The sequence below is a fragment of the Mustela nigripes genome, chromosome 7, assembly GCF_022355385.1.
Source record: "Mustela nigripes isolate SB6536 chromosome 7, MUSNIG.SB6536, whole genome shotgun sequence".
In the NCBI taxonomy this organism is placed as follows: domain Eukaryota; kingdom Metazoa; phylum Chordata; class Mammalia; order Carnivora; family Mustelidae; genus Mustela; species Mustela nigripes.
The window spans coordinates 108,320,612-108,343,926 of record NC_081563.1 but is presented as its reverse complement, the minus strand read 5'-3'; positions in this window follow the sequence as shown (position 1 = coordinate 108,343,926).

The following is a 23,315-nucleotide window of genomic DNA, read 5'->3' as shown; positions in this document are numbered from 1 at the left end:
CATTCAAGATATTTTATGGAACTATGCATGGAGGCCAAGAGAGAATGGGCTTGTCAACAAATGGCTATTTACAACTGCCACTGAATTCGTAGTAAAGATATCTGAACATTTTGATTTCCCTGATCCACCCAGACCTTTGCTTCTTGCTACTTAACATATTTCCAAAATTTTGGGAACAGAGTTTGGTTTCAGAGTTTATCAAATATTTTGTAAACTTTAGAGGGAATATCTGTGTTAAGAATATGGTTATGGGGCGCCTGGGTGGCTCAGTGGGTTAAAACCTCTGCCTTAGGCTTGGGTCATGATCCCAGGGTTCTGGGATCGAGCCCTGTGTCGGGTTCCTGCTTGGCGGGGAGCCTGCTTCCTCCTCTCTCTCTGCCTGCTTCTCTGCCTACTTGTGATCTCTGTCAAATAAATAAAATCTAAAAAAAAAGAATTTGGTTATAATTCCTCATGTCAGAGAGATCATATGATAATTGTCTTTCTCTGATTGACTTATTTTGCTTAACATAATACCCTCTAGTTCCATCCATGTTGTTGCAAATGGCAGATTTCATTTTGAGGAATTTGAGAGGCCCATGGGCAAGGGGTCATGAGGGGTAGGGAGGGAAAAAATGAAACAAGATGGGACCAGGGAAGCAGAGAACCCATGAGAGACTCTTAATCTCAGGAAACAAACTGAAGGTTGCTGGGGGTTGGAGGGAGGGATAGGGTAGCTGGGTTATGGACATTGGAGAGGATATGTGCTATGGTGAGTGATGTGAATTGTGTAAGACACAGACCTGTACCCCTGAAGCAAATAATACATTATATATTAATAAAAAATGTTGTTATTAGGAATATTGAATCAGAATAAACAAATAATGTCCTCAGATGACATTTTACTTTATTTTATTTTATTTTATTTTTAAAGATTTTATTTATTTATTTATTTGACAGAAATCACAAGTAGATGGAGAGGCAGACAGAGAGAGACAGAGGGAAGCAGGCTCCACGCTGAGCAGAGAGCCTGATGCGGGACTCGATCCCAGCACCCTGAGATCATGACCTGAGCCAAAGGCAGCGGCTTAAACCACTGAGCCACCCAGGCGCCCCCTCAGATGACATTTTAGTTAGTAAGATCTTAACCGAAGGCTGAGAAGCTATCACCAAATTTATATTCAATTTGCATATTAAGTACATATTCTGTGATATTAGCAAATGGGAAGTTTTGCATATTCACCAAGTTTTTCCATATTTCCCTAGTTGAAGCTTAAAAGAATTGGTGCATATTAAATTTTTAAAATGTGCCACATTATTACAAAGACTGTAATTTTTATGTTTTCCATTTCTTAATGCCTTCTGATGATTTGAACCAAAAGCACTTGTAGAAGTGTAGAAGTAGAAGATGAAATAAACATGACATTTTTGCTGGATAGACCCCTCATCTCCCTGCATCATTCAATTTTGAAGTAACATTTATGATTTTTTCCTACTTTGAAATAACATAGGCCCTGTGATGGAAATCATGTAAATTTGTAGACAGTGTAAATAGAAAATACTGGTTTGATCTTACTCCTCAAAAATTAGCATTGCTCAAAAATCAGCAATTAATATATTGCTGTATCTTCCCTGTCTTCTACTACTGTATGTTATATAGTTTGTCTTCTACTACTGTATGTTATGTAGTTTATGTCCTTTTGTGTGTGTGTGTGTGTGTGTGTTCACACACAGTTTTGCATATTATGAGCTCTTCCTAAATATATTTGTAATATTCAGAATGGATAATTAATAGCACAAATCACCAAGCCTTTCTGTATTTCAACATATTGTTTAAGAAAAAGTTACTTTGATTTTATTTAGAGTTTATTTATTTATTTTTTTAAAAAAATTATTTATTTATTTGACAGACAGAGATCACAAGTAGGCAGAGAGGAAGGCAGAGAGAGAGAGGAGAAAGCAAGCTCCCCAAGGAGCGGAGAGCCTGATGTGGGGCTCGATCCCAGGACCCTGGGATCATGACCTGAGCAGAAGGCAGAGGCTTTAACCCACTGAGCCACCCAGGCGCCCCTAAAGATTTTATTTATTTATTTGACAGACAGAGATCACAAGTAGGCAGAGAGGCAGCCAGAGAGTAAGATGGAAGCAGGCCCCCTTCTGAGCAGAGAGCCTGATGCGGGGCTTGATTCCAGGACCCTGAGATCATGACCTGAGCCGAAGGCAAAGGCTTTAACCAACTGAGCCACCCACGCACCCCAATAAAAAGGTACTTTTTGTTGATGAAGAAAATCATGACACCTAAAAAGCAGAACTTCATTTATGATTGATTACTACCATATAATATTAAGTGTCCATTAAATGCCTCTTGGCATCTTGATTTTCCAGCACCCTTGTTTGGGACAGTGGTTTAACTGTCATTTAGATATCAGGAGTAAATTTTTGAAAGCTGGGCTTCAAACTGGGAGACTTAGTGGAAATAAAATCACTAAGGAAAACACTTAGAAGAAGGAAGTTGGGGGAAATTGGAAGGGGAGGTGAACCATGAGAGACTATGGACTCTGAAAAACAATCTGAGGGTTTTGAAGGGGTGGGGGGTTGGAGGTCGGTTACCAGGTGGTGGATATTATAGAGGGCACAGATTGCATGGAGCACTGGGTGTGGTGCAAAAATAATGAATACTGTTATGCTGGAAAAAAAAATAAAAAAAAAAAGAAATTCAGGCTCTCTTAAATTGATGTTAGGCTGAAGGAAGGCTGAGAATGATGAACTTTTAAGTACTGTTTTTTTTTTTTTTACTATGACGTTAAATGGAAAATACTTCAATACCTGGAACACATATATATATATATATCATAGATGGCTTGGTAACACTTAGAAAGGAAAGATGCTATTTTTTGAATTTCTCTTTGATAATCGTTTGCATTTTCCTTCTGATTTAATTTTCATTGTGGAGGTGGGTAAGGGGACTATTAGTACAGTTTCCCAATCTGTTGAAACTTTTGAAGTAGCCTGAAAACCTGTGAAGATATCAGTACCCTCCACTTTTCAAGATACTGTACAACTCTGATGTAGGAATTAAAAAAAAAAACAAGCCAAAACAGAACCAAAAACCTCTAACCAAACACCAGTATGCTACTCTTAGGCCAAATTGTCCTCTTTGTCATTTCTGAAAGGGTCAAACTAACATGCAGTTAGTGGGATATTCAGCTATTGAAATGGCATTCTTTTTGCACCCAAGACTTTGAGACTTGTGGGTTTTTAGGACTCTGTCCTGAACAGTCTGTCCCCTAGGTTGATATCCCAAGAGTGTCAGATAAATTTTTTGAGTTTAGCAAGACAGATAAAAAATGTACTGGGGCGCCCGGGTGGCTCAGTGGATTAAGCCTCTGCCTTCAGATCGGGTCATGATCCCAGGCTCCTGGGATTGAGCCCCGCATTGGGCTCTCTTCTCAGCAGGGAGCCTGCTTCCCTTCCTTTCTCTCTGCCTACTTGTGATCTCTCTCTCTCTATGTCAAATAAATAAATAAAATCTTTAAAAAAATAAAAAAAAATTACTACACAATTGAAAAATACATTGATTCCTCTTTAGATTTAGAGTTAGGAAAAAAGAACTAGTCATGAGTACCTGGTGGAAAGTGTTAGGGTTTGTTGTAAAAATTTCAGACCTGGAAGACCCTTGAGCTATTTTTTTTTTCTTTTAAAGATTTTATTCATTTATTTGATAGAGAGATCACAAGTAGGCAGAGAGGCAGGCAAAGAGAGAGGGGGAAGCAGGCTCCCTGCCGAGCAGAGAACCCGATGCGGGGCTCGATCCCAGGACCCTGGGGTCATGACCTGAGCCAAAGGCAGAGGCTTAACCCACTGAGCCACCCAGGCACCCCAACCCTTGAGCCTTTTATGTCTTGTCCAAACCAGTCCTATAGAGTAAAGTCTCAAAGTGCCTAGGACAGTCCCAGTCTATGCCTGATGTCCCTGTGTAATTATAAAAGTACCTCCTGCCACTCTAAAGAGTTTATGGTTTAAAAGATAAATTATATAGTTATCTTACTAGGAAGGGAATGGAATCTCAAGCCTGGATCGAGTTGCACAGGTTTCTCAACTAGACCGAACTGAGTTTATACCAAAGTAGAGATAGACTCTCTAAACTTCCAGACCAGGTTTAAATATATCATACTGATGCTATTTGTGATTTAGGATGAAATTGAATAAATGCAAAACCCTTGGATTTTTGACTAAGCAGTGCATGTGCACTTTAGCTTACATTAGGATTACCTGGAGGCTTGTTAAAACAGACTACTGGGCCCCACGACTAGAGTTTATTTCAGAAATCTAGCTTGGGGCTGGTAATTTGCATTTCTAGCAAGCTCCCAAGTGATGCTGGTCCTGCTTATGCAGGGTGCTCTCATTTTGAGAACCTCAGACCTACACAGTGTTAAAGCAACATTTGCACGAGTTTCACGACTGTGCACCTTCCCCAGCTCTAAATGTTCACTTTTTCTTCTCAATATATAATTTATTTTATATGTGCCATAATTTTCTTACAGTGAAAACTAGAGGATGGAGTGAAAACTTAATTTGAAATACAAAATTCATGGAAAAAGGCTGAGATGGGATTGGCTGTTTTTTTTGTTTTTTTGTTTTTGTTTTTGTTTTTGGTCAGAAGACACAGGACCAGTCTTTGAGGGGAAAACTGGAAGCCTATCCAGTTGGAAGGGAGAAAATTGCTTCTACATGTAGGCTCAAGAAGCTTGCTATTCAGAGTGTATCCATGATTCATGAGTATCATCTGGAGATTGCAGGAAATGCAGAGTTAGGAGCTTCTGAGGCTCCTTTAAGAGCTTCTTAAATTGGTCCTGGTCAACTGGTATAGTAAGAGAGTGCAGAAGGAGTGGAGTCACCTAAAAGGAGGGGCACCTAAAGTTTACCTTGAGATGGTGAGGCATCAAAAAGAGTTTCAGTTGCAAAAATTCTTTCCCATTGAAATATTAGCTCCAGACATTCTCTGCTTTCAAACCATCATGAATTAAGATTAAAGTTTACTAGATCTGAAATAGTTTTGTATTTTAAACACTTGATAAGGAGCATGCTGAACCCAACAGAAATCTGGAGAGGGGCAGGGGAGACTTGCTCCATTCTCATTTGGAGAAATGCCTAACTAGAAATAGATGGAAACCTAACAAAAGGTAAGAAACTAGGGGAAGGCAGAGTTTAAAATCATAAAGCACCATGTCAGCCAGGGAAGAGTTTGTCTCAACAGTTGTCTTAGCCTAGGTTAGAGGGATTTAGTTGGTTAGAATGAAGTTATGTATTAATAGCACCATTGAAATAAAATTCACCTGGAAGTTCTGAAGGTGGAATTAATAACTTCCAGTAATGTCATTTCAAGTACATTGAGTTTTCCAGGAATAATTAGATCCAAATGATAAGACATTGACATTGGATTTTCATTCCCTGCCATTTCTTCAATAACAACAAAATAGGAAAACTTTTTCTGCAAAATACACATTAGAAACAGAATTTTGTGTGAGTCAAGCAGAATCACGTTTGCAAGTATAGCAATGGTGAGTCACCATTTTAAATTACTTGTCAACTCTCAAAACCCTGTGGTTGCTATGGATGACATCGCCTTTCCTGGAGCATACCTCGAAGATAGTCAGCTTCAAAGAGCACCATTTTCTCTCTGACTTTTAAGAGACCAAGTGTTCAAAATGCCCTTTTCCTTTGTGCACCTGCAGTTTTGAGTCAACAAAAATTGCCAACCCAGGGTGATAAGCTCCATATAAATAATTAATGACATGGAACTAATTACTCCTGCATTAGGCCACCTGCACCCTCAAAGCTCAAGAGCCCCAGGTGTGAAAATTGCAGGGGCAGCTAATTGTGAGCTGCATTTCATCACGTAAATCCTGCGCAGGAGGCCCTGACTGTTTCCTGCTCACGGTTTTTCAGGCCTCAGCCGGCTGAGCATAGGTGGGACTAGCTGCATTTGCAACTATCTCAGAAGGCAAACCAGACGACACAGTGACTTGAAAACCGAGCCCTTAGAGGCATCCAGGAGGTAATAGGGATTAGGTTTAATTAGAGGAAAATACGCCTTGAAGGATATGGTTGGAAATTGCCCCTTGAGGTATGTGAAACCTCCTGTAACAACTCTAGGTGAGAATGCTACATTTAGGAGCTAGGAGATATATCTGCTTGATTACTCAAGTAGATTATCCAACTAGAGGACTTCAGAATTTGTCTTGAAATAAATTATATATCTCTACAGCTGATGTTTTATCAGCATATCTTTTGGTGGGGATCTTTGAGTGCATTGGTGCTGTGTATGTGTATGTATGTGTGTGGTGTAGACTCCTCCAGCCAAGGAGAACTCTGTGCTGAACTGAACACCTGTAGAAGTTCTCAGGCTGTCTTGCAGAGGTCTCATTATTATTTTGTGTTGGCTTTGGAATGAGGAAGAACAGGAAAAAAAAAAAAACATCATAGTTATTACACCCAGCAACTTCAAATTCACCATTGGATTGTGCTTGATGCAAAGAGCATGGTCTGAAGATCCAGTTCCACATTTAATGATTAGTTTCTTATCAATTATTATTCCTGTCTTGTGGTTTGAAGGTGAGCTGAGGAAAGGATTATTTATGAAGTGATAGCATTAAGTATTCTTTTTTAAAAAATATTTTACTTGAGAGAGGGAATGAGAGGGAGCAAGCATGAGAGGGAGAAGAAGACCCCTTTGCCGAGCAGAGAGCCCAATGCGGGACTCGATCTCAGAACTCCAGGATCATGACCTGAGCTGAAAGGCAGTTGTTAACCAGTTGAGCCACCTAGGTGCCCAGGATTAAGTGTTCTAAAAGTAACTGGAAAAAATTCCAACTGAATTTGTTCACATATATATTTTTCCTTCTATACACACACACACACACAATTTTACATGAATTAGGTCAACACCTACTGTTTTCATCTTGTAGGTTGAAAAATTTGAAAAAAAAAAACCCTTTTTTGGCTTAACTCCCTTATTCTCTTCTCTTCTGCCCTTTATTTATTTATTTTTTTTAAGATTTATTTATTTATTTGACAGAGAGAGATTACAAGTAGGCAGAGAGGCAGGCAGAGTGAGAGGAGGAAGCAGGCTCCCTGCTGAGCAGAGAGCCCGATGCGGGACTCAATCCCAGGACCCTGAGATCATGACCTGAGCCAAAGGCAGCGGCTTAACCCACTGAGCCACCCAGGCGCCTCTCTTCTGCCCTTTAAACTGCAACTGAAGTTAATAATCTACAATTTTTTCTATGCTCATTATAATACTTAAATTTATATTTAAATACCTGTATAGTGGTCTCTAGCCATTTTTTTTAAATTAATAAACTTTCGTTGAGCGGTTTTAGGTTTACATAAAAATTGAGTGGAAAGTACAGAAAGATTTTCTATTCTTAAGTCTTGTGTTAGTTTTGTACATCTGTTACAATTGATGAGCCAGTATTGATACATTATTACACATATTAATGGAAATCCATCCTTAGAGTTTTCTTGTGTTGTATATCCTAGGTGGTTTGACAAATATGTCATGACATAGTATCTACCATAACAGCATCCAGAGAAATCTTGCTGCCCTTCAATTCCAAATCATGTTTTTACAAAAATTGGATATATCTTACATCTTTTTTGCTTACTATCTTGGAGTCAGCTGACTGGGTGGATCTACCTCTTTGCTTTTAAGGGATGTGTTGTTTTCTATGGTAGGACCACGCCACAGTTTATTTGGCATTTCCCCTTGCGGAGTAGAATTTAACATTCTGCCCTTGTACAGGATTAACTCCCGGGAGTAGGGCTGCAAGATCAAAGGTTGTGCGCACTAATAATTTTAATAAGCATTATCACATTGCTTTTAAAGATAGCTGCATCAGGTGACATTTCCATGAGTAATGTGTGGGTACCTTTTTTGGTCCTAATCCCCACCAGGAACAGGTGTTTTTTTTAACAGTTGATAGTTTTAAACACTTGGCAATTCTTGTTTGAGAAGGACACATAACACACTAGTTACTTATGTTGGCTCTGAATTCTGACTGGATTAGAATTCTAGCATTATCACCTTTTGCTCATTGACCTCAGGCAATTCGTTTCACTTACTAGTGCCTCAGTTTCCTCATCTGTAAAGTATGGATGGTAACGATTCTATTACATTAAAGGGTTGATTGGGTGATTAGATAAATAAAACACATAATATGTAGCTTAGACTAGGCATTCAGTTATGACAGTTTTTATTATTAGAATGTTACAATTTGATCATCAGACCCTTTGAGCAATATCCAGGAATATTGCTTCATTATGATATTCCTGGATATATTCTAGAGTTCTTTCAAATTTGATGATAATTCGGTGAGATACAGAGCAGGTGCAAACTGTCTCTTAGTGCCAAACCACAGAATATAGTACTCTGAAACAGAAGGCCATCTCTAATCATTATCCCTCTGTACATGTGCAAAAAGAGTTGATTAAAAATCAGATATAATAGAACCTTGCTCTGTATAAGTACAAATCTTTTGTCAGAGTTGAAGCTACCTTGCATATCAAATTTATTCAAGTGTTATTTCTTCCTTTTCCATATTTAAAGATAATATAGAAACTGTAACTATTAAATTAACTAGCTTATTTCTCTTTAGGTTTTATTTTAAATCTTTTGTTTAGGCAGCCTGTAGACTGTACCTCCGGGCATATTATACATTCCCTGTGATTCTTTGGACCTAAGACTCTCTCTGACTCTCACTCTATCCCATGCTGTTTTTGCTACTCACTCACCAAAAATTATTCCTTAGGAGAAGCTGGGAGCATCCTTTGGGGAGAGATATAGGAGGAAAAGGAGCGGTTAGGGGAGGGGAATGGGAGGAGTGGTGGGTGTTTGATCTCTATCTTCGCAACAGAAGTATTATCTTCCAGGATCCTCTAGGCCAATGACAGTTAGGTAACAGGGCTGGTGTTCTATTTGAGTCAGGTGAAATGGCCTCTTCCTCAAATGAAAATTTTTGTGATAGATTAAGAAATTGTGAACATGCTAGTAGTATGGTCCCTGCTCTCAAGCTGGGCAATGTGTAGTTGTGACAGAAAGCTGGTTATATCAGATAAAGACCTTGAAGAGCTGTGAGGATTTTTCTTGTTTTCTGGGGACTTTTATTCTATACTGCTGCAGGAAATATGGCTTATGAACTGAATGACCTTCTAGTAAACATGCCTTGCTATGTAAACCCTTATTTCTGAACAAGAAGACAGCATATGTTGTCAGACAAAGGAGTTTTTATTAGCTCTTGTGAATAATGCCGAACACTGAAATTTCCAAGATGTTTTCACTATTTTATGGGATTTGTGGAAGAGAGTATTTGAATCAAAATTGGTATTGACTTGAACAATCAGTAGAGTGCAGTTTCTTAAATGGTAAAATTGAAAATCAGCTTTTTTAAATTGTAGCCAATTTTTATATGATTCCATACCAGAAAGTAATTTATGTTCTACACATTTTAAATTATTAATTTAGTAACACTCACTGAATGCCCAGGATATGTAAAAAGGGATGGGCAGTTAAATTCCATAAGGCCTGATCTAATTCCATTCTTAGCTTAACATCAAGCTAACATCAAGCTAACATCAAGAATGAGAAATATAACAATTGTCAGTAACATTAACATTTGTAAAGCTCTGAGCAAGTAGAACTGACCCTAAGTGACTGCAAGAAGAAGGAATAACTTCTGCTTGGAAAGTCAGCAACTGTATCACATGGGTAGAGAAACAAGCCCAGGCTTTTAATGATGCGTATGGATTCCAACATCTTTAGTGAGAGGAGGCCTTCCTAAGAAGATGTGCTGTGTAGGCTGAGGGTGTGAGAAACATTCTACTGAGAGTGAATAGGTTGATTTGGATCCCAGATGGGCGAGATCAGTTTTAATTTCAGATATTCCCTTTTCATAAAAATAAATTTGTGAATTAATAAAAAGAAAAATCCCTTCTCATGCCATGTGTCTCCAGTCTGGGCTGACAAAGTCAAGTCACCCAAATCCAAGAAAAATAGTGGGCAGTAACTCTCAAATTGTAGAGGAACTATAATGTTGAGGATCTTGAATAACAGTTTTTATTTGTTTGTTTTTTAGTGGACTTCCATTCTGGAGCCCACAGGGAATTATTACAATGTTTTGAGCAGGTGTGGTGTTAGAATTGTCAAAGATGAGACTGTCCCTAAGAGAATAAAAGGAGAAACAAGGTTTACCTATCACTTGTGTGGAAGGAACAATAAAGTGGGAGAAACCAGAGATGAATTTGAAGTTTTAAATTGTTGGGGATTGACTGAAAGGTAGTATAATGTTTAACTGCTTGAGTTGTAAAGTGTATAGATACAGCTTGAATCTCATTTTTCTCACTTCCTAAGATCAGTTTTGGGAAAGTTTTCTTATCTTTAAAATAGGAATACTAATATAAGCCAATTATAGAAGTTGCCTAAATAAGTCTGTGCTTCAGAAACTGTAGTTACTTATATGATTAAGGCAGTATTTCAGGCAAAAAAACCTGGACTGAATTGCCCAAGTCCCTTCCATTTGTTGGAGTCAGTATATCAGAGGCAGAAATCAAAATAAGCATAAAATAATGGGTAGGATTTGAGGTTGGTTTTTCATTTGTAAATTGCCTGTAGAATGCTGTGAATGATTTATAGAAGTTCTAGTAGTGAAGGATAGGAAGGGAAAAGAAAGGATAGGAATGGTAGGGTGGGACATCCTGAACCAAAGCAGAGAAATATTACTGGGAAAGTGATGTGTAATGGGGGGATGGGAAGCTGGCCGGAGGAAGCCTGGATCATGTGTATACTCAGTACACTGCTTATTTTGGAGAAGATGTGGAAAATTGCATGCAGAGTTTGAAAATGACTGTCCCAGCTATGATTCACTAAAGAAGTCACTCTCAGCCTCATCGACCTTGGCATTTTTTCAGAGGTCATGTTTACACATAATTTATAAAGTTATAACATGCGGTTGAAAGTTTCTCTGGCATATTTAGAAATGTCAGGGAGGGCATTTCTCACCATTTCACTGTGCCTGCCTTCAGTTTCTGCCTAGGTTTTAATTCAGTAAGTATTTACTGTGCTTAGAGCAAAGAAGGGCTCTAGTTTTGTGTGCTATAAGCCACCAATCTGGAGCCCTCTGGAGTGTTAGCTCTGTTGTGTTTGCCACCTGGTTCTCAGCTGGTCACCTTTATATAATGAAGAAATGTCTGTTCTCTGGGTTCTAAGAGCATCATTCATCTTGTCCCCCACATTGGTCCTCTTCGTTTTCTGGGTTATAGCCAAAGATAAGGTTTTTTTTTTTAATGTTTTGAAGAAAAGTCATTAGGTTAGGTATATTATGGAATCCCACTGACTGCTGCTTTTGCCTTGTGATTTGATACCATTAAAGGGAGGTCACTTCTCTAAAGGGCCTGTCTCATTCCTAGGCAGGTCCAGTTGCTAACATGCTCTTCCTTAAAATCTGTGTCTATATTTGCTTGTTCCTCCTGGACCTAAATAAATCTCTTCCCTCTTTTACATTATGAACAATTAATTTGGAAGCTATCATGTTTCCATAGCTCCCCTTATTTTTTTTCTTTTGCAAGCTAAATGTGCCTCAGTTGTTTCAATAAATTCTCTGACATGGTGAATACTTCTATGTTTTCTAGTGTTTGAAGTCTCTTCTTCAGTAATTAACAGATAGTATTGTGTCTTCAGGGTAACTTATCTTGATAGGTGTACTAGGCTTTCACATAGATGAGCAACTAATTTTTTAAAATTAGTTTCTCTCTGAAAGTTGACTTGAAGAGGTGATAATTTCAGTTATTTGACCAATTTCCTGAGAAAAACCCCTTTGGCCTAATTTTGAGGCTTTTTCACTCTGCTTTCTGAAGAGGTTTTTGGTGACCAAGTCAGATTTGAACATACTTCAGATTTTATAAGAAAGGAATTTTCTAGCTTTTGTGGCAGAATTGTTTCATATTATTAATTCTTTTATAGCAATATAAAGTGGGCTTTTGTTCATTAAACATTTACTGAGTGCCTGACATACATTAGATGAGAAGTTGTAGAAGATGAATAATGTTCCTGCCAGTCACCAAAAGCTCTCCTGGTGTCATTTAGCTTTGCTCTTCCATTAATAAATCTTATTATACTGTTCAAAGTTCTTTCATGTGCGCTATAGCATTTGAACCAGGGGCTCTGGAATCTGGAGGAGCAGAGAGAAGCCAGAGGTCACACTCTCACTGAGAGCTGAAGTACCTAAAACCCAGAGTGGAAATGCCACCTGACTTTGTCCTATTCTGTTCACCAGGTTCTACAAACAAGTATGAAGTCAAAAAAGCCAACTTGGGATTGAAAACATCATCCTTAGTTTGAAACCAGAAGTGATGGGAGAAGTTCTAAAAATTATATATGAGATATTTTTCAAATTATTGAGTGGAATATGTTACTTTTCATAGATCTTAGACTATTTCCAGAGTTAACCTGAAAGGGACAACACTCAGGGAGATGTTTAGAGGCCATTATTAAACTTCCTGATACCTCTGAGATAATAGCACATATTTATTGTGGTTTAGCAACAAATTTATTTGTAGGACATTTTTCTAGCCACCTCAACTTTGGGAATAAAGACAAAAACCCAGAGGGAATCATAAAAATTCTTTGGGCAGCCAAACAGATGTTACAAGTTATGTAATTGAGTTTTAACAAAGAAATAGCTAAATGTTTATACATTATCCTTAAGATGGCAGGGAAGAGTTTAATCATGTTTAGAAAGATCATTAATAGAGGTGGAAATCTTCAGTTGTATTGCAAGTGATATTGGATACACGAGATATGAGCTGTTTAATGGAGTATTAAAAAAAGTTGAATTTGAAATTGAAGATGATTTTGGAGAGACAACAATTAATGCAGGCCCAGGAGGGTTTTTTTTTTTTAAAGTAATATTGTTAAATAAAAGGATATTTGAACATAAACCTTGAGAATGTTCCTCAACCCTTTGAAGCTGTGATTTTAGCTTTCGGCTGTGTGATGCATGTCTTTTACCTCCATTTCATTACCATCTTTGGACCCCATCATTAAGCACATTATTTAGTAGTATAGGTCAAATTCTTTTCAAACAAATGCTCCTAAAATGCAAAAGAGACTCCCAAATGTCACTAATTTTACATGGCATTGCATGCAGTAAAATTCCAGAACTATAAAATAACTTGGTTAAACCTGAGAGTTTATTGTAGAAGAGAATTTGGATTGTACCCAAGTTATCTCAAGTGTAATACTGTTATCCACCTGGGTTGAGCCTGACTTCCCATGAGCTTTGGCACTGAGGTAGGGGGTCTTGAGCTAATTAGTCACTTTTGCCAGAGGCCAGGGATTAAATCATGTTTCCTGGAAACTATAATTCTATAGATGTGTTTTCAAAGTTTTGTACCTCTCAACAGTGTCACTCATCTGCAAAGTTTCATGCTGTGTTTTTCCCACCAGTATTTGACTGCCTGAGTATAAAAGGAGGGAAAGCATGTGGCTGGATTGATCTAGGTAGAATTGTGGTAAAAGGACAAGGAAGTAGGAGCTAATAGGTAAAGTAGAAATCAAAAGAACAAACCAGGATGACAAGACTGCTTAGGAAAAGAAGCCCAGAGAAAGCTCTTTGAATGGAGGAAAAGGAAAGCTACTAGGACTAGAGGACATCATGAATGAGGGAAGAAATTGGAAGAATGTGCTCAGAAGGAAGGGTTAGCTGGAATTAAAATTTCAGAAGTGGAACAATCCTGAAATTCAGGTTATATTCATGGAAGTAGATTAGCAAAGGCATTAGAAATTTTAGTATGGGTTCAGGCAGACGGAACACCATAGGTATCTGATAATGACTGTGTTGTCTACTAGGATGTCACCAGTTGGTAAAAGCTATGGTGATCTACAAAGACTGTGATCCTGGTACCAAAGTCCTCAGTTGAGGGAGGGAGTATTCTGGGAGCCAGTAGGTATCAGTCCTGTGGAGGGACAAGCAGTAATGGAATTAGTTGTCATAAGGCTTTGAGAAGGAGTTTGGCAGAAACTTGGAAGGCCATGAGGAGAAAAGAGAATGCTGATCTTGGTCTTGTCTGAGAATGAAGGAAGACTGAACAGTCTTCTTTAGTAAAGTTGCAAGGGGAAATGGAGTGAATGTGTGAAAGGGCAGATTTTGCTTAGCAGGGGGACACCTGCTGATCTTCAGTTTCTTTATTTCATAAGACTCTTAGACTCTGTTTTCCACATTCAGAATTCTCACCACTATCTATGGCAAAGTGGCCAATGCTATAGCCTGCATTGAAGAGATCTGGTTGCTTGGTTTTAACACCTTGTTTGAAAATCAGCAGCCTGAATCGGCAAGCCTCATCCTTCCCCTGTAATGTCCCACAGCTGTGAATTCTCCAGTTAATTATATGTTGGGTAATGAGGATTGCTTTTATCTGTACTAAATTTCAGTTTTAAGCTTTATTAATAGGCTTTCATTTTGGTACTTGTGGGAAAAGGGCAGTGAAGAGCCCTATTAAATTTTCCCTTGTGTTTTTATATATCTTCCTTCCTTCCAAGTAGAATAATAAATATTTTCTTCCTTTCTTCTGTAACATTCCATCTTTTTTTAACCCAGATAGATGCCTCATGCAACATTTCTGAATCCCAGGTATGCCACTTACTAGTTCTTGAGCTTCTCTCTGCCTCAGTTTCCTAATTTGTAAATTGATGATAATATTTATTTCAGAGACTTGTTATGAATTATAAGTTAACCAGTAATGTTTGGAAAGCAATAAGAACATGGTCTGGCAATAATAAGCCTGATGAAAAGTATTTGTTAAAATACTGTTTTTGTGATTCTTTAGTAGTAACACTTGCTGAGAACTTGGCCACAGAAAACAGCAACATAAAGCCGTTGACAAGTGTTGTCTTCTTTTAAGGATGAAATTCTTTTTCTTGGAGTTCCCCATTGTGGTTCTGCAGACTTGCATATCTCTAGTAGAATCTTGTGAATAGACACATCCTCAGTATCAGCTTCATAACTTCCTCTGCCTCTGTCACCATGGGCCACTTATCTCTCTACTGTCTCACACTTGTTCCAGCCAAAGATTAGGAATTTCAGTCAAAGTCTTAGTAGTGGATTAGAAAGCCGCCTTCTCCTTTGGTGTGCTATACCAAAGCTTCTCAAGGCTAGTGGTTGGCCATTAAAGGGCCTGAGCTGAACTTAATTGTTAACCCACTTCCTAACCAAACCTCTAACTCAATTAGCACTTATTTGGCTGTCTAAATCTTTGGCTTGAAGCACCCTGCCAGTTTGGGTGGGAGTTCTTGGTATGAAAAGACACCCTTTTCCTGGGAACTCAGCCCGGACGAACCAATTCACTTCACACTTCTTTCCCACCACCTACAAATGGGAAGCAGATCTTCATCCCAGTTAGTTCATTTATTGGGATTGATGCCAGCAGGCTGATAGATCCCATCAGCCAGTCCATCTCTTAAGTTTCCTGGTCTTTTTAATACTTATAATGACTTTTGAGTCACGTCTTTACTTTAAATAACCTTTCATTGGGAGGCTTCTGTGCTTGCCGGCAATTCCTTTGGGGAGAGCAACAATTTTGGAGATGATATTTGTGTTCCTCTTAATGCCATTTTATAACTTGAGCGTTAAAGATTGTTAAGCAAACAAGTACAGCTTTTGGTTTTGTGCTAACATTTTATGACTGGTGAATTCAGTGACCTTCTACTTCGGCTTTGATCTTAATTATTTTAAATATCATAGGGTCTGATTCACAAGGCAGTAACGGCAGCTCATTATTCCTGGCATGATTAGTCTAGGTTAGAAATTAGCTTTGAGGCCCCCGGCACTATGCTCTAATACTTTCTGAAATGGAACACCTGTGTAATGGCTGCACAAATCATTTGGTTAAATCAGTCTCTAATTTAATGAGCTCTGACTTCACATTTGTGTTGTGATCTTTAAGAGTTAAATATGTATACATAGTTTTGAATTTGCCATTTTATACAATTATATGCATGCTCAGCTTGTGTAACTTATTGCTACTAATTTGTATAAGAAACCTTTGCATAGATAAACATCTGTAAGTTGAAAATCAGCCTTTACATTAAAAGGAACAAAATAGAAAACCATATTAATCTGTCTGTACATCAGCCCACTTGCCAACATGTAAAGAGCAACAACAGAACGTCTATGATTTATCCTCAGAAACTTTGGGTGAAATTGCGAATGAATATGAGATTTTTTTAGTATCTACACCAGAAGTTCAAGATTGTATACAGCCAGTTGCTATTTTATAGGTTACCCTTTCATTTTGTGGTCTCTGGATCATCACATCACCTGGGAACTTAGAAATGCAGAATCTCAGGCCCCACCCTCAGGCTTTTCAATCAGAGGCTGCATTTTAATAAGAACCTCAGAAGATTTGTAGATACAGTGAAGTTTGATAAACATTAATTAGTTCACTCTGCTTAAGCTGATACTGACTTCTGCCCCCATTGTTGGTATTTAGGGCCCAAAGTCCTAGAGTGCTGTGAAGTGTGTAAACCTGGTGATTCACAGACCTGTACCCCTGGGGATAAAAATATATGTTTATAAAAAAATAAAAAATTTAAAAAACAAACAAACAAACAAAAAAAAAATGAGATAGGACTAGCAAAAGTTAATATTATGTGGATTTCTAGTAACATCAGAAAATCCTGAATTCAGCCACATCTCACCAGGGCCTTCGTACTATCCTTTTCCAAGCCCTCCTCTTCCTTTGGCTAGATTATTGCAAGAGCTTCTCAAGTATCCTTCTTGCTTCTACCTTACCTGTCTGTTACTCTGTCCAGCTTCACCACTTGACCATAATCTGTTCTCCACATTGCAGAGTAATTATTTTAAAACTTGACTTAGATTCATGCTCTCTGCCTCACACTTTCTATTGGTTCCTCATGTCACTCAGAGTGAAAGCTGTTACATGAAGATAAAATCTGCTCAAATATTTTGAGTCAGTGAACATACTTAGAGTCATGTGAATTCTTCCTGGAGTGGATGGATATTGGGTATCATATGGTATCCACTTTTCTGATCATATTCTAATACAGAGTTATTTTTCACTTCCTGGAATCTTTGAAATCACTAGGGTTTATGTCACTGAACTTCCTTCACTGAACAAGGTAAAGGATTGCTACTGGCTGCCCAGTTCTCCTTGCTCGGAATTCTAGGAAATCAGGCTATGGGAAAGGAAGGTGGAGTGCTGAAAAAGAATGTGCTGGAGTTGTGGCACCTGGAATCTGGCTGTTGCTCAAAATAGTACCTGGGGAAATCTTGTGTTATGTTGACAACATTGCACTTCTTGCCTTTCCCTGTTGCTGCCTTTCTCTCTTTCTCCCTTGCTATATAATTTTCTTTCTTCTAATTTTCTCCTTCCCCCTCCCTCCCTCACTTCCTTTTCTCCTCCTCTTTTTCTCTTTTCTTTTTCTCTTCTCTATTTTGCTTCATGTCTTCCTCGTGTTTCTTTGAGATCCGAAGCATATTGTGAATTGTTGACTATATTCACTTATCTTCATATTTCTTTTTTTATGTAGAAGATAATTTGAGTTGTTATTGTTCATGTTTCTGTAAATATTTGGCCTAGCACTCAAGGATCAAGAGTTTTTCTGTAGCAGTTTAATGGATCTCCAAAGAGGAAAACCCACACCTTTGCTGTGAATGTTCAACCGCATTTGAGCAATGCTATTCAATTAGTTCACTTGCAAATACCTGTCTGTGACTGATTTCTTTTTATGGGCCAAAGTTTTTGCAATCAGGTTTCATAAAGATCATTTGAGATTTGTGCAGATTTTATTTTTCGTGCATGGCAGGAAATTCCTTTCACATATGTTCTGGTATCTTGACAAGCAAGATAGTCTTTAAGACAACCAAGTCTTTAAGAGGTAAAGTCCACATCCCTCCTCCTTGAACCTGGATGGGCCATTGTAATTGTCTCAATGTATAAAGTAAAATGAAAGCAAGTGCTATGTGACTTCTGAGGCTAGGTTATAAAAGTGTGTCCTTCAGAACATCCAGGATGTTGTGCTGTGAGGAAGCTCAAGCAGCCCACAGTGAGGTCACATTGAAAGAAACCATGATCCTTGGCTCCTAGCTCCAGCTAAGCAATCAGCCAGTATCAGCACAAAGGAGCCAGCCATAGCAGTCAGCCATTCTAGAAATGGCTCCTCCATCCCCTGGTTGAGTTGAATGGAGTGTGGGTGAACAATTCCCACCAAGCCATCTCAAACTATGTATTCATGAACATAATAAACAGTGCTTATTGTCTTAAATTTCAGGGTGACTTATCATGCAGGAATAGATAAGTGATGCAATATATTCCTTAGCCATTTAGTTTTGTATTTAGCCAAAGAGTTCGAAAAGCACTTAAAGATCAAATAGTAGGACCCATTTAACTTAAAACCAGTAGCATTCACAGAGAATGGCCCATTGTCTAACCTTTTCTGGAGCATTTATTTTGTCCCAGTACCATAATTTGAATGCAAAAATCTCTGGAGCTCTGCCCAGGTTAGTTTAATTTTCTAACATCTTACTACATTAGGAAATTATGCACTACTGTTTTCGTGCCTTTTTCAGACTCTAGGACCAGTGATGGATGACCCTGGAGAGGCTTTACATTAGGAATGAAAATAGCAAGTGTGAATTCCAAGCTCAGTCACAACCATTATCTAGGGACGCTTTAGCTTTGTCAAGGGGCAGGGAGTGCCTCAAATAAGACATTATGTAGAAAAGGCAGTGAGTCTTCAGGGAGGGGTAAAACTGAGGTTAGTAAGACTGAGCTGCTCTTCAGAGCTGGTCCCGAAGAACTTGGATAGCAACTAAGTAGAGAGAAAGGTTGTTGTATTTTAAATTACAATCATTAGTAGCCCAGGACCCCAACCTGCTAGGTATGGGTCTAGTGTTGGCAAGTTCTAGGCAGAGGCAGTGCTCAATGCCAGACAACTGTAAGCAAAATCCATCCATGTAGAGGTTAAGGCCCTCCCTAGAGTCTTCAATCCAGCCTTTCTTGGAGAGAGGCCAGCCAGGGTCAAGCAGCCTGTCTGAACTGAGGTTCAGAGCAGTACCCTCAATTCGAAGGGGAACTAAATCACCAGCCAGTGAGGAAGCCAGATAGAACTGGCTTCCCTCAAAGGGGCTAATTTGTGTTATTATTGCTTCTCTATTTATTGCATAATATTGTTTAGAATATTTCTCAGGCTCTAAAAAGCAAAATGGAAAAGTCTATCAGTCCATAGCACTGTTAACCTGTTTTCCAAGATGTTTGTCATTTCTTTCTTAATATTCTACTGATTTCTACATGAGTCAATCACTCATTTCTTTGTCCTTGCAAATTGCATAGACCCATCTTAATTATAGATCTCTGAAAATTTTAGAAGTCATTCCTTAAGTAAATTGGTCCTTCTGCCAGTTTGCAGAACTGGTGGAGGGGAGGAAGAAGGCTAGAAGCAGGTGAGCTACAAAGAGGATTACTTGGTGATTCTATGGCAGGAAGAAACACAGGAAGGGGGCTGGAAAACACCATGAAAATGTGGAAACAGCCTTAAGAACAACTTGGGACAGTTTGATTCTCCTATAGAAGATAATAAAAAAATGAAAAAAAAAAGTCCATGTATTTGTTTATTTTGTTTACTATTTTATCTCCAGAAATCAGGGCAGTGCTTGGCATGAGGTAAATACTAACAAAATATTTACTGGAAGAAACAAACACACACAAACCCTACAGCTCCCTCAGCACATCTCTGGGATAAACCCAGGCCACTGGCCCTAAGTTTTCAGTCTCTACAACCATCTTCCAAAGTCTCTTCTGCTTCTTTCTTTAAAATTATTAATGATACAGAATAGCAAGAGCCCTTTGCATCAGAAATTTCTGTTAGTATTAGGGAGGAAAAAACTCTTTTAACCATCTTCTAATTGATTAACTGGATCTTCCAGATGCATTGAGAAGAAGGCAATGCATCTGGGGCAGGAAAACCAAAGTGTTCCCAGCCTCCTGCCTTTCTCGTAAAGCCCCTTATAGTCAGGCACCATTTGGGATCCTTAGCCTTCTTTTGGGGAGGCTTTTTCCTCTTGTGTCCAATGTCCAAAGAGTAGAGACCTGTGCTACCCCTCCCCCCTTAAATAAAGAAAAACAGAAGTTAGTTCACTGGAGAGATCTGTGGACATGGCCAGGTTACAGCTTCCTGGGGGCAAGGAAACCTGACTCTCTCTTTAATAAGCAGATGGTTGACCTTGGTGACATTCACTTACCACTTTTCCTTTCTCATCTGAGGCCTCGCGAGGTGAGTTTCCTCTCTTCTCTAATAGACATATTATGAACTTCTAGCACAGTTTCAGGACAGAGTAAGTATTAAAATGAAGTGGAGAGTTTCATGCTTCAGTTCTTTCACATTCAGTTCTTTCACATAGATCATCTTGTTTAATGAAATAGTCCTGGCCTTGTAGTTCCATATTTCAGGAGTAGAAATGTCTCTTTCTCAAGTTCACTCTGTTACAGGACCAGGAAGATTCTAATGTATGAGTTAGTTTTGTGCCTCATGCCACATTGCCTTTGTAGACCTTAGATTTTACTGTCAGCACCTTCTATACTGTTTTGTAGAGGTCCACATAAGATGGAGCCCTATTGCCTCTAGTGAAAACAGATCAATTCATCTTTTAATTGGCTGTCCCTCATTCCTTAATTCATCATTCTGGGATCATCCCAACTTCCCATGCGATCATCTCTCAAATATGCTACCTGCACCCAAGTCCTTATCTCAGGCTGTACTTTTGAGAGAGCCCAAATGAAGCCAAACTGTCCTATGTGAGGTTGCAGACAATGCAGCAACTTTTACATGAACCACACAGGAAGTGATGTGCTAGTTAACAGCTCTCCCAAAGACAACCCCTGATTTGTAGCATTTGCCAATTTCTGTGGTGTAAATACTGCCACTATGGCCAGTGTCAAGCCACCAGTATGATATTGCTAAACCCAGAGTGGGATGAAGGTGTCCACTCTCAGTCCTACAAATGCACGTTGGCGCCAGCACATCACTGCCAGAGCCCAGACCAATGGAATGCATTTAACTGGTCATCAAGAAATACCAATTTAGACTGTAGATCCTACTAATGTTCCCTTTTCTGTTCGATGCCCTTATCCATTTTATTGCATACTGCTTTATTTATTTGAAGCATTAAAAATGCATATTTTATCCCTGAACCTATATTCAGAATATAAGTCACTGATATTTGGAACTGCTTTTGTGTTATCATATTGCATAAAGAGCAGTTGCCATCTCACCAGAGGGCAACAGGTGGCACACAATGAGATAATTTGACGACAGTTTACTGAGAGAGCTTTTTACAAAGGAATAGGCAAGGGATAGAGAAAGTGGGATTTATGTGGTACTCCTAGGTCTGTGTTATTTTTTTTTCAAAGATTTTATTTATTTATTTGACAGACAGAGATCACAAGTAGGCAGAGAGGCAGGCAGAGAGAGAGGAAGGGAAGCAGGCTCCCGGCTGAGCAAAGAGCCCTACACGGGGGCTCGATCCCAGGACCCTGGGAGCATGACCTGAACCGAAGGCAGAGGCTTAACCCACTGAGACACCCAGGTGCCCCTAGGTCTGTGTTATTAATCCTAGGCCTGGAAGGGCAGAGAGAAAATATAGTTATCAGAACTGAGGACAGAGAGGACTGTGTGGGCAAGAGGCAGCTGGCAGGAATTGAAAGTTTGCAAAAGACATAGCCAGCCCGCAGTAATTAAACAGGAGGTTGCAGGGATAATTATTCTAGCAGTTCTGTCCTCCTTCCTTCTAGTCTACTTGAAGCAACCCATTGGCAAAACTATTTCTGCCCTTGAGAAGCTTATAGTCTGGTTCTAGTAGGATTTGTACACTCATTTGTGCCTTAGGCATAAGAACACATTTTCAAAAAAATGAACAAATTGAGACCATAAAGAATTAGATTACTATAACATTAGGTTGCAGTATGAAATAGTAATAGTACTTGGGCTGTTTGAAATGATCAGGGGAAGTAAATCAAGTGCAATACTGATCTATTTGCTGGGAAAGCTGTACTTTAACTAATGAAAGTACCACAATCGAAATTGGAAGAGTGGAAATTTACGAGGCAAGCATGCCAGGGAACATTCTGAAGGAAATCCAAGGGAAAGGTGTCTAGACAATATTAAGGAGTGGCTGGACAACGCCGTCAGCTGGTGACACAAATAACTATCTGTAAAGTTAGCAGCTCAAAATGGTTACCATAGATACTCTTGGAATGGAACAATAGGGTTTCTAGCAATGCTTTTTTTCCCCCAGTATACTAAAATGTTTTAAGGAAGTCTCCTTGATTTTATTTTATAATTCTTGACTACTGACCTGTTTATATGGAAGGATCCAGGTTTTAGAATATGGGCCTGGGAGCACTGTTCTACCCTGACCTAGATTTTGACCTCATTTTCCTTTTAAGCCTTTGGTTGACAGGTTTCATAGAAATTGTAAAGTCCAAGGCTTGGATTTTGATCATCAGCATTGCTTTCTATTCATGAGAATTTGGGTGAATTTAGGGGTAGGATGAGGTGGAAGAAGAGGTGCTTTCAGTAAGAACTTTTTGAAAGATATTTAAGGAAATAAACTAGTGCTGGTGATCCTTAACTTAAAGTCACTGGACTCCTGGCAGCTGAACTTCTATTTGAGTTTCACTCAGTATTGCTTATAGGACATGTAACTTCCTGCAGCTTGAATGACATGTGCCAGGTTGTCATACTGCACAGCCCTTCCTTCCTGGGACCACAGCTTTAGTATGACATATTTCTGGAGGACTCTAGGAATGTGGTTTAAGCTCATCTTTATAACAGAGAAGGAAGTAGATGGTGATGTGCTGAACAAATGAGCAGAGAGTTTATCAAGATGCTTTTGATTATAATTAAGAGAAGAGCCAACCCAAACTGGCTTTAACAATATGAAGTTGTATTGGTTTTCACATCTGAAAAGTTTATAATCTTCAGGCCTGGTTTGGTTTTGGTTGGTTGTTCAAGAGTTCAAGTTCCTCTTTTTTTTTTTTAAATTTTTTATTTTTTATAAACATATATTTTTATCCCCAAGGGTACAGGTCTGTAAATCGCCAGGTTTACACACTTCACAGACTCACCAAAGCACATACCCTCCCCAATGTCCATAACCCCATGCCCCTTCTCCCAACCCCCCTCCCCCCAGCAACCCTCAGTTTGTTTTGTGAGATTAAGAGTTACTTATGGTTTGTCTCCCTCCCAATCCCATCTTGTTTCATTT